Source organism: Drosophila subpulchrella, chromosome X, assembly GCF_014743375.2.
Source record: "Drosophila subpulchrella strain 33 F10 #4 breed RU33 chromosome X, RU_Dsub_v1.1 Primary Assembly, whole genome shotgun sequence".
NCBI classification, from domain to species: Eukaryota; Metazoa; Arthropoda; class Insecta; order Diptera; family Drosophilidae; genus Drosophila; species Drosophila subpulchrella.
The window spans coordinates 13,591,461-13,604,315 of NC_050613.1; the positions used below are offsets into that span (position 1 = coordinate 13,591,461).

The following is a 12,855-nucleotide window of genomic DNA, read 5'->3' on the forward strand; positions in this document are numbered from 1 at the left end:
TGAAAATCTATGTGGGTGTCCTGTCAATTAACGTCGCCTGTAATGAGGCGAATGGCACACAGTCAGGCGCAGGCACATCGGGCGTATGAGTAATGCGGGCCAGGGGATTATTTTGGGGGGCGGATATTGGATAGGATAGGTCATTGACGTGACCAATGGAGGAGAAATAATCAGAGGGAATGATGGACAAATGGTATTGCTATGTAATGATATATATTGCTAGGTATTCTTTATCAAGTCATCAAAATGATACAAGTTTTTGGTGTGATTAATATAATTATATAATATTAATTAACTAGAAATGAATGACCAATTGAGGAGAAATAATCATAGGGAATGATGGACAAATGGTATTGCTTTGTAATGATATATATTGCTAGGTATTCCTTATCAAACCATCAAAATGATACACGTTTTTGGTGTGATTAATATAATTATATAATATTAATTAACTAGAAATGGATGACCAATTGAGGAGAAATAATCAGAGGGAATATTGCCTTGTAATGATATATATTGCTAGGTATTCTTTATCAAACCATCAAAATGATACAAGTTTTTGGTGTGATTAATATAATTATATAATATTAATTAACTAGGAATGGATACTTTGATATGATAGGTCTTTGACGTGACCAATCGAGGAGAAATAATCGGAAATAGATAAACAAATGATAATGCTTTGTAGTTATATCTATAGCTAGGTATTTTCTATCAAGCCAAAAAAATTATAAAGGTGCCAGGTGTCATTTAATATTAATTAACTAGGGATGGCTAATTAAATCTAAATTAAAAGGCTAACATGTTAAAATGTGGCAGACGTCTTTAAATAAATCAATTCAGGTAATTTCTGCCCAGCCAGCTTTATAAAAGGGGTTGGAGAAAAAGCCTCCACCTTCATAGCCGCCTGTCAGTCTCGATAACTCAGAGTTCAGAAGGGAGCCAAGGAACAACTTTATCAACGCGATTTTGGCCGCTAACTGAAGACTGCGATTGCGACTGACACACAGTCGAGGCCGAGGCAAAAATGCTTAAGTAAGCTTAGTGAGTTGAGCCCACACCACCCACCGCCCAACTGCCACCTCCGAACTCCTCTTAACCCATAAAACATTTCTACACATGTGCGCCCTTTTGTATGCTACAATGAAACTCAATAAGAGCGGGGCAAAGCGGGTCGCGAAAGGTAACATGGGCCGGGCTCAACAATTTAAAAGTTAAAAACTTTGGCTGCTGCCTTTAAAGCCTTTAAGTATTTTAATTATGTAGGATTTGAGTTTTCTCTGGCCTGGGCTCATGGCCCAAAGCCCTGCGAAATTTGTAGTTGTCAGTGTGTTTTGTTTTGGGGAGTGTGGCAAACTGTAGCAAAAGTGGAGTAAAGTCGAGTGCTGGGGGGCTGCTGACTGCTGCCAACTAATTGAAAAATCGCCTATGCCCGAGGCTCGACTTGTCTCAGTTGCCAGAAACTTTTTAGCCACCCCAGTGCGTGCGAGATGGGAGATGAAAGATTCGAGATGGGTGATTCGAGATGCGACCTGATGTGACACATGCAAATCACATGAGCCAGGCTCTATGGCCGCCTAAGTGCTTCCCAGTCGGTTGTGTCGGTGCGAATCTGGTTCAAATTTCACAAATCCAGACCGATCATCTCACTCAGACCGGCCGACACCAGACAGAGATCATCATCATCGCCGTAGCGAAAGTCCTGGCCTCCACTCGCATCAGCATTCAAATCCACATCCACATTCACATTCACATCTCCATCCACATCAACAACATCTTCATGCTCTTGAGTCGGCAATATAAATCAAATCAAAAGCACAAACAAGCCGCGAGTGTGTACACAATTCAAGTAAACTCCATAGAGAGATTGCCATGCCCGAAAATCCAAGGCAGAGGCAGGGGAGTAGTACAGGGGGGGGGGGGAGGGATCTAGGGATTCAGGGTCCAGAGACAGACCTTCAACTGGGACATAAATCAAGGCGCCGGCAACTTTGCACTGCACTTGCTCGACCAGTTCGGGACAGTCGGTGCAGAGTACAGAGCACAGGGCACAGCCAGGACATCCAGGACATCTAGGACATCCAGGACACCCGCCATACCAATGTCAGGGGAGATGGGCGCACACAGATATATCTGTTCATATAGATATACGATATATACGATAGATAGGCATGTAAGTGCACTCGAATGTTGCTTGTTGCGATGATGACATCGTCATCATCCTGTGATGGGGACATCCACCCCCTCTGTAGTCATTCTTCTCCTGTTCGTCCTTGCCTGGAGTCTGGAAAATGCTGTGTTGAACATCAATCTGCTTGAGCTATGACAACGAAGCGTTTTATTGTTGTAAACACACAGACAAATAGAGTTATAGGGGGGGGGGGGGGGGGGGGGGGGGGGGGGGGGGGAGGGGGCAGAGGTCCTACATACATATAAAAATGGCGAATGTCCCTTGAAGAGCTCAACTAGTTGGAGACCCTGTGAACTGCCAATTCAACGAGCTAAACGGGCTTGCTTCTCAAGTTTTTCGACTGAGCAGTTTGTTTATTACTTGACAAGTTGCGTTTCGAATCAGTTTAAAGTTGAAACTTAAAAGGCTTCCAAAAGTCACGGGCGGTTCGCTACTGAAGAAACTTTAGCCAACTTGGGGATTTCACTGTTGGTGAACTTTTCGTAATCTTTTTTAAGATCTCTTGGCTTTTGGTTTTATGTTCACTTTGGCTGCCACATTGCAGTTATATGTCTACTTAAGTGAAAATCTAAAATACTTTTCAAATACTGATCATTAACATGCAACTTTCTTCTTCATTTTTTTTTCCTTTCAGAGAACTGCAGACTACATCTCAAGAACCGAATTCAAGCATCATCTTTCCCTGCCATTAAGTCCATTCCGATTATTGACTTCGCCAGTTGTATCCGTCATCGACTAGATAAACTTGGTGTTTATGTAGAGTGAAAAGGCGGGCCATAGATTGCCAAAAGCAAAACGCTGCAGTTTTTTGCTATCATCATGCGAAATCTGAGGTTCTGTTGATGTCGCTCGAACTGGAACTGGAACCCTTCTTGCCATTCGCCATTCGCCATTCCTATCCCGAAAAATGCTGAAGCCTAGGCTAATCCTGCAGCCAGGATACTGCATCCTGCATATCCTTCGCCCGGGGGCCCAACTACATTTGATTGTTAGTTGTTTACGCTTGTGTTGCCATTTCGTTCTGTTTGCGTTAAATGTGAAACGCGGGCAGTGGCAGTCTGCGCAATGCGAACTGCGAAATGCGAAATGCAAAATCCACAATACAAAATGCGGACTGCCGATTGAACACTAAATTATTATATCAAATTTCGAGTCAAATGTGTGTAAATCATAAAGTGAACACATATGGACGACGGCATAGACAAAATCCAATGTAAGCGTATTTGTATTTCCATTTCTATTTGTATTTGTATATGTGACAGATAAATATATAAACATATAGCTATATGTACGATGGAGAATTTTTTTTTTTTTATCATAGTTGATAGTTCATAAATAACTGGGATATTTATTGGCCAATTAATAAAGATGCAATTTATACAAACATCTATATATGTGAAATTAAACAACAGCAGAGACATAATCTGCATTACCTAGCCAGATGGATATAGTATATATGCATACATCCATATGCATAGCCTGTCTAGTCAATTAATGCCACTGTATCTTGTATCTTTGTATCTACGATGGCTATTCTAAAGCTAGCAAAAACGAAAACAAACAAACATTTGTACTTATTTTATAAATCGAGTGAAACTATACGAGTCCGCTATATACGGAGCACACACTATTATTATATGGATAAATATGTGATAAAACGTTTGCAATGCCACAAACTCACAGATCTGGGTGGAATGGGCGGTACGCTATGGCCTATAGCCATGGCTATATCTATTCTTGCCGCCCATTTTTACCCGCACTGCAGGCTGTACATATCAACAGGTTACAGGTGGACAACTCTTATCAATTACTAACTTGCTTATCGGAAATGTAAAACAAAGGTAACTACCATGTACATTTTATAGCGAAACCCAAACTAACCCAACTATATTTATAAGTCAGCCTACGAAATTCAATTCGATCTAACAGAGAATTAAATGTAAATTGAAACAATTTGTCCAAACAATTTGCCGCAAAACGGAAATCAAATGATACGAAACAGAACAACCGATTTGTTCCGGCAAATAAAAAAAAAATCTTTCCAAGCAAATTGTTTTCTAGGTGTATGAGTAATATCTGTGTTGGCCTGCGTTTTTGTGTGTGTGTGTTTGCATATCCTTTTTTTGAGGCCCAGGAGAATTGTTATTCCAATTAGACGTGTTAACGAGCGAGAGCATTGCGAAAAATAACACACAAGATATGTGCGATATATACACTTAGATATACAAATAATACTTAACGTATAGATATCGAAGATTTTTTTTGTCACCCATAGTATTTATGAGAAACCTTTTCCTTGTCAACCCTTAAGCTGCTATAAAAAAAAACAAGTCTTATACCAAACTAATAATACTTATAGTGAAAAGTAAAACTAGAAAATATCGATTGTTAATACTGCGATAACGTCTTCGATTAAATGTAAAATAGCATAAATGTGTGACCTAAGTAAGTTCCCATCATCATTATTTTGTGTCTAAACTTGAGAATCGAGTTGGAGGTGAATGGGAGAGCCATCATAAGCACATTGCATTATAATACTAAATATATATAATGTTAACTGTAGGCTAAATATGAGATATACAGGTGCATAACGATAACGATAATGAGATACCAAGCTACAAAAAGAAAACTAAACCCAAGAAAGGCAAAACCGAATACCAAACTAAACCTATGAAAAAATTGATAATCTATAATAATAATAATAATCAAACCTACTATCGATGAGGAAGCCAAAAAAAAAAAAAAAACAGAATGAGCGAAACAAAAACAAACATAATAAATTCAAAAGCCAAGCCAAAGGATTATTTATTTCTGGTGGATATGGAGGTGGGATGACAATAAATGCGGGTCCTGTTCGCAGTAAGTAGGCGTGGTTGAATGGGCGGCGGCGGATAAGGGTTGCCAGAGTCCAATAAATCAAGCATTGGCGCATCACAGATGCTCTTCTTCGCCACGCTGGCCGAAGCTTAAAGTCCCCTTCCCCAGCCCCTTCCCAACCCCTTCCCAACCCCTTCCCAACCCCTTCCCAACCCCTTCCCAACCCCTTCCCAACCCCTTCCCAACCCCTTCCCAACCCCTTCCCAAACCCTTTCCCACGAAGCCTTTGTCTTTTTTAACATCTTCCTCTGGCCGCCTCGGCTGCTTCATTTTATGTTTCTTGTTCCGCTTTGCTAGTTTTTTATTTATATGATGCAAAAGCTTTAAATGCGTTACCAGCAGCAGCACAAAAATACCAGGACAACCCAGGGGAGGTCCTCGGGAAAGGGGGACTCCCGGCGAGAGGATACACAGCAATTTCAGCAACAATAATAAATATCTCAAGTCAACCGCAGCCACAGCCAAATGCAAAAAAAAAAAAAAACGACAAAAAATGACACAAAAAACAGAAAACAAAATAAAAAAAAAAACAGGAGCCGCACAAAACGCTGTCTTTTTTTCGCCGCCAAGTTCTCCGCCCAAATGCCCCCCCTCTTGAAAAAGACAAATGTATGCATAAGTCGCCAACGCAGTGTCTGCTGAAATGATTTCACCCAGTGCTTGCCGCATTTTGAGGCACAGTTCCGCAAAACCGGGGAATTCCCATTCCTGCACCGCGAAAAAGATAAAAAAATAAAAAAAAAAACAGTGATGCTTAATCCTCTAATAATTTTTATAATTTTTTATTTACTCAAAAATTCTTTTTAAGTTGTTACTGTCATCACAGTATTATTAAACAATCTTTTTATTAAGCTAGCAATGTCCAGAATAGAAAGGTAAAACATAAAACAAAAGATTTAAGAAAAAAAAATTTTTTTTTTATTTAAAGATTATAATATATGATTTATTATCTAAATTGTTGAAGTTTCCTTGATGTCAGCTAAACAAAGTTCCAGGTAACTTATTGCAGCGGCGCTATAACATTTTTTCCCCCATTTTTGAAGGGGAAAGGAAGGAGGAAAAACTATCGCCGGGTGATGAATACTATCGTGCCGCCCTGCTTGATGGCACTCTTTTGGCCAATTACTTTTAGCGGCACCTGTATCGCACTCACACACACACTCACAGGGGCAGATGCACAGTTAGTCCTTCGGTTTTCGGCTGCTCCTGTGCGCAAAATATGAGCGGCATTAAAAATTAGTCCAAAGTACTGCTAAGTGCGGAAGCAGCCGCGGCAAACTATCAACGAGAACTGTTGTAAAACGACATAGAGCGATGGGTCAGCCAGTTAATACCCTAGCTCAAGGGACTACAAGATTGATGGGTCCTAAGAAATCCTTAAAAAATGTAACAGAACAGGCCAAGTAATGACTCAGTATTTGAAACTGACTAGATGTTCGCTTGCCATTAGGGAAATCTGTATAAGATAGTATTATTAAACATTTAATAGATAGAACTAGTATTTTTAAAATACGGGTTAATAGCACTGAATACCATATAAGTTTTGGTATAAAAACAATAATATGTTTTATTTTTGACCTAGACATAGGTTCAAAACCATCTATCGAGATGTAGAAAATATTCCCCAAGACTTAAAAATAAAAATGTTACCCCTGTCTACCCTTTACATCCGTGAATGTCTGTGTAAGTATATGAACTACAACAATGCGACACACACATACCGACAGAGAAAAGCGCAGTGAAGCTAGCGTGCCATATTTTTACTGTACAGTTAGCAGTTGTGTATGGCCTTCCGCCTTCTCCGCCCCCTACCCACCACCCCCTGCACCACCCACTACATTTGTGCGTTGCCATTAGAGGTGGAAATAAGCTGCGGTTTCGTGTCTCATCGCACTTTATATTGGAAAGTATTATGTCTTTTTTGTAAGCATATACCGACTGAGATTGTATATGTACATCTAAAAACAATCCTTAATACCTAAGACACCATTATTTTATCTATTAAATAAAGAGCATGAATCATTTTCCATTCAACCTCAAATCAAAAATTTTCAAACTTATCACTAGACGTCGATTTATAAGTGAAATAACTTTTAAGGCGTCAGTTTTCTAGCATTCTCCTGACACGTTTTTAGAATCATAATTATATAAGGGCTTAAAATAATTATTATCTCTTTAAAAAAATTGTAAAGGGTTATGAGACTTGCTAAATAAATTTGTTAGGCCCTTTGCCGCTTCTTCTAAAGTTACCCATTACATTGAAATAAATCGAGTCTGTTAGTAAAAAATCAAGCAAGTGTAATAAGGCCTTTAATAAACAAGTAACATAGAAAATTGTATGTTTCAAATTGGATTACTCATATAATCCGACTTCTTTTTATCACATGTTTTTGCTTTATAAGCTAATAAGCTATAAGTCCTTTGCATGGTTTATTAATACAAAATATTTTTTATTGGACCTCCAATTATGTCGTGTTGAAAAAATCATAGATAGTGGCCATCTCTAGTGGACAGCTCTACTTTTTTCCACCGCGGACTCTACTAGTTTTGTTGGTCGAAAATTTTAATGCCACATTTAGCGCTGGCGACAATGCTGACGTTGGACCCCCCTTAGTCCCCCCCTTCTGGGAAACTGCCATGAAATGAGCGGGGCTTAAAGCGCCCCGAAAGTATTCTTTTTTTTTTTTTACTTTTTTGGATGGGATGTAGGAACCATCTATAGTGCCCAACAACAACAAAAGCCCACACTCGACATTGGCATATGCCACGCGAATATGAGCAGTTGCATACTCACTGGTGAGGGGGGAAGGGGGGTTTATCAAGGGGGGCTTAAAGGGGGGTCCAGTCTATTGGCCAGAGAACGAACATAATTGGCAAGTTGTATCCATTGGTAATGGTTACCGAGGACGAAAAAGAATGAGAGTAGTTGTGCTGTATGGCATGGTATGCGGTATTCGGTATTCGGTATTCGGTATTCGGTATTCGGTATTAGGTTTTGCGAAACTCGCGATGGGATGGTGAAACGGTCTGCAAATGTAAAATACAAAACGAATATCGCTTAAACTGTGCAAACCAATAAATTTAAAGCAGCTTAAGCGATGAACACGAAACAAAACAGAGCCAAACAAAAACAGTCTGGCCAGGGAAAAGTCCGAGTGGGCGGGAAAAGGCGTGGGTGGTGTGACTGACTGCACACAAAAAGCTACTTTGGAGGCGTGTATCTATGTATGTGTGTGCTGCTTTCGAGTCCTCAAAAAATCATTGAAATTAAATGCAAATCAGCCGACAAAAAGGATAAACACATATGTGTATGTGTGTGTATCCAGGTGGGGGGATGGTGTGTTTTTGGTAAAAAGAGCCCCTGTGGATCGGTGGGTGGGATTGTTGGGTGTCACTTGAGCTGGCTGTTATTTCTATGGCCAGCTGGTTGTTTAGTTTGGTCGGTCATGCATCATCGTCATCAGCAGCATCGTCATCATCATCGTCATCACTATCATCGTTATCGCCATCCGTAAATGCACATAGGTAAACACAACCAAACCAGCACTCACCTTATGTATTACTACACCCGGAGAAATGTGCTGCTTTTCACTTAAATTTCACCGGTATTTCAATCAATTTCCTCTATCTTACCACTTATTTCTCAATTGTAAGCCCTTGTAAAAGGTATTCAAATCTTACACTTAGAAAAAGAAATCTTTTTTTATGTTTGTAAAATTGATATAATACCGATATGTTGATAGATGAAGAAAGGATTTTATAAAAATGTATTATATTATATTATATCATATCAGGATAATTTTTCATCTCCTATTGGTTCTGTCATACATTAAATATTCTAACAAAATATTAAGTGCTCACCATTTCAATGCCAAAATAATTATTAAAATACCCAAATCTCCTAAACAGAATGATAAAGGGTACCATTTAGGTTAATTTTTTGGGTGATATCAAGAAGGGCATCTAGAGTCATGGTCAACCAATAAACACAAATATGAAATTGGCATCTTAAACAGCCCTCTTAAGTTAACATAAGTTTGTCGGCCATGGCTTCTCAAGTATAATTTTGATAGATGAAGAAAGGAAGTTTCAAAAATGTATTATATTATGTTATATCATAACAGGATACTTTTTCATCTTCTAATGGTTCTGTCGTACATTAAATATTCTAACAAAATAATAAATGCTCACCATTTCAATTCTAAAATAATTATTAATATATACAAATCTCCTAAATAGATTGATAAAGAATACCATTAAAGTTCATTTGGTATCAAGAAGGGCATCTGGTGTCATGGTCAACCAATAAACACAAATATGAAATTGGCAACTTTAAACAGCCCTCTTAGGTAAAGATAAGTTTGTCGGCCATGACTTCTCAAGTATAATTTGATTAGGACCAATTAGTCAAATCAAGGTCGCTTGAAATTAGTTTAAGAGTGACCTATTTCTCTTTGTGTACGAACATGATCGATGTGCATGGCTTATATATGTTGGTATATGTATGTGTGTGCAAAGCAGGCTTTGGCTACTGTGCGTGTGTGTTTGGGAGGGGGGGGGGGTTACCGAGCCCCCCAAACCCCCCCCCTGCCACTGTTTTCACTTGCTGCACAAACACAACAAACACCAATTGAACTGCAATTGCATGCAATGCATTTTGCATTTTGGATGCCCCAGACAAACACTCAACGACAGAGGAATGGGGGGGGGTTGTCCTGAATGGAGCTCTCACATGGCAAAAGCATCTGCTGGCCATGAAATGATCCTTAAAAGACCACAAAACGATTTTATTCAATTAAAATGTCAAAAACGGTGTTTGTTTTCGTTATTTAATGCTATAAATATTTACACTTTTATCTATGCCGCTGCTGCTTCTCACCCCCGAGCATTGTTGAGTGCATGAAGAGTCCATGAATGAATGGAAAAGGAAAAGTTATTCACTGTATATTCATCGACAAAAATATATTTACATATGTGTGTATTTCGACGGCTTGAACTGATTGGGAATCATAAGTGCGTTGGCGACGAGGCGGAAATAAGCAATCATACTCGAACAAGCCATTTGATAAAAACGGAAAAACCATGTAAATTAATCAAACCAAATTTAAATTTGTATTTAATTATAATTTCCAGTTGGTTTTAGTGGACAGCTAATTTAATTATTTTTATTTAATAGACTTTAGGGTATCCAGGTTGTGGAAATTAGAAATATTGATTTTACTAGTCAAGTCACATTTATGTTATTGTATTTTTATTCATTGTGCATAAATTTGAGCTAAATGCTTCTGACACTTTCTCTGTCATTTCCACTTTGCTCCATATCGAGTTAGGCAATTTTCAAAACAAATATCATAGGAATAAGCTTTCTGGATTACAGTGAAATACACAATAATTACTTTAAGAAGGCATTCGGTAATGCAAAACTTGCTGAGAATTTCAAGTGCCCCATTTCCATTGGAATGTGTAATGGCCGGTCAACAAGTTTCCAATTCATCAGATTGTTTTTAGCTGCAGGGCCATAAACATTGCTTACATAATAATTATTATGATTATCATAATGAAGGGGGGGGGGGACGAGTCCTTCAAGGAGAAGAAGAAGTGAAGACGAAGGACGATGGAAAGGATGTAGGCATAGCCGATAATTTGTTGTTGCTGTTAGCCGAATATTTTTGGCTTATTGCAAATTTTGAGCACGTACAACTCGTAAAGACTATTTACGATTCTAATAAAAATTGTCCTCCACCGACTGAGGACCACCCACTGGCCGTGTCATCCCTTTTTGAAGGCAGAAAGAAAGTGGAAAGTGGAAGTCCTGCCGTGTAGGGAGGGGGGTGCGGGGGTTTTGTCCTTCTAATAACGAGCCATTTCTTCTCACCCTTTGTGTGTGCATGTAAATTGTTGAATTTGCTGCTAATTAAATTGCCAGGGCTGCTAGAAATTTGCATTCGTTTTTAATAAACCTCTCCGGTAGTGAAAAGGTATGGTATGGGGATTCCCATGCCTCAAGAACAATCATCTTATCAGGGGGGCAAATATCCCTGACAACGCACTGACAAAGACATTTTAGCTGCTCTATCCTCAGATATAAAAGGGGAAAATCTGATGAAATTCCTTGTCGCCCTTTTACAATGCCGGCAATCCATGTAGATGACTCCCACGATTCCCGATTCCTTATTCCCGATTCCCAATCCCTCATTCCTGATTCCCGATTCCTGGATTCCAACTCGCCACCGATGGTATCCCACAATTCGTTTTATATTTGCCATTCAATTGTTTTTTATTTGCTAGTATTGCTTTCTTGCGCTGCTCTCTTTTTCGTCCTGTTTCCCACGTCTCTTTCTGCACTGGTTGCATTTTTAAAACTCACTCTCGTCATCGCGCTTTTTTGCTGGGTAATGCAGGGCATTCTGGTTCTCGGGAACCCTATCTGGAGGAACTCAAAAGATTATTATTTTTTAATTACTAAATTGGAGTACATACATATAAGGATGGAAAAATTCTAAGGGCCTTGCTTCATATTTTACTACCTATACATAAATATAATTATAATTTCAAGGAACTGTATATGGTTGATCGCATATATAGAAATGTTTATATACCGTATATACACAGTTAATGCATTATAATTATGTAAAAGTATGCGGTATTATTTGAAGTTTTAATATATTTTTGAGGCCAGACTTACTTCTCCGCTAAATATTATTGGGTCTATAAAAAAGGGATTAAAAAACATGGTATCATACAGGAGGTATCGACTTTCTTGAAATTCTTGGGACCATCAATGTTGTCTGCATGAATTTAAGTTGTCTAATATTAATCAAATCACATTTTAAAGTTGTTAATTTCGTCTGGGAGATTCTGGAATTTTTCTTATGAACTAATATTATAGTCTTGTATTGCTACATATTGTACCGCCTATATAAAAACATTTTTAAAGAACATTAAAATCGAAGTTAAGGTCTAGATCTCGACTTTCTTTCAATGTAATCTAGGTGAATATGAATAATCTTGCATATTATTATATCACATTGTACAACTTTGGTTTACTTCTGTGCAATTCGGGTATTTTAAGGGGTTATTTATTAATAACTTATGCTATCTGTGGCTGGGCCTAGCTCATTTGTAGTGCATGGTTTACTACCTAGGGCTATATAATTTGTGGCTTAAAAGGAGTACCACATTGATGGGTATGCCTCCAGACCCGAGTGATCCAGGTGTCGGTGGCATCGCTGCTTACGTGCCCCGTTCGGTTGCATTGATTGCCACCTGTCAGCCACCTGCAACTATGCTCCTGGCTGCTGTGGCTATCCTGTCTCGCGTTTTAAATCAATACAAAAAATTTCGCGGGTCGCCATGGATGGTTGGTGGGGGGTGAGGGAAAAAGGGGAAAGAGGGAGTCTGGGATTTCCCCCATTTTCCTGGCTCTTTTCTGGCTCCATCTTCCGTTTGCTGCCCCCGGGCCATCTGATCCTTGTGCCGTTTAAAATGTTCTGAGTAATTAACACGCGGCGTGTGTAACCCCAAATGGTTATACCGTGTGTGGGCGGAGGGGGGCGTGGCTGGGGATTCTGGGAGTGGGTTTGGGTTCGGGGAATGGGTATGGGAATGGAACTGGGACTGTGCAAATGTGCAACGTAAGCGCTGCAATATGGAGCAGACTGGGGAGCCACGCACATGGCCAAAAAGTTACACGTTCCCATCGATGGTTGGTTCAACTTTTATTTATTGATTTAATACTTTTTCAATTTACTGAAAATGGCCAAAGAGTTTCCGCACGGCGACAAAGT

The 12,855-nt window shown here is 39.2% G+C and overlaps 1 protein-coding gene across 2 annotated transcripts in view; it reads left to right on the top strand.

Annotated features, from left to right (window-relative positions):
* LOC119556524 (chondroadherin) overlaps nucleotides 1-4,916 on the top strand; it is a 32,384-nt gene extending 27,468 nt beyond the window's left edge. For both annotated transcript variants that reach the window (XM_037868800.1, XM_037868801.1), the window contains exon 5: nucleotides 2,826-4,916. The gene's annotated coding sequence lies outside the window, so the exon portion shown is untranslated. The remainder of the gene's footprint in view (nucleotides 1-2,825) is intronic.
* Nucleotides 4,917-12,855: the final 7,939 nt, after the last annotated feature.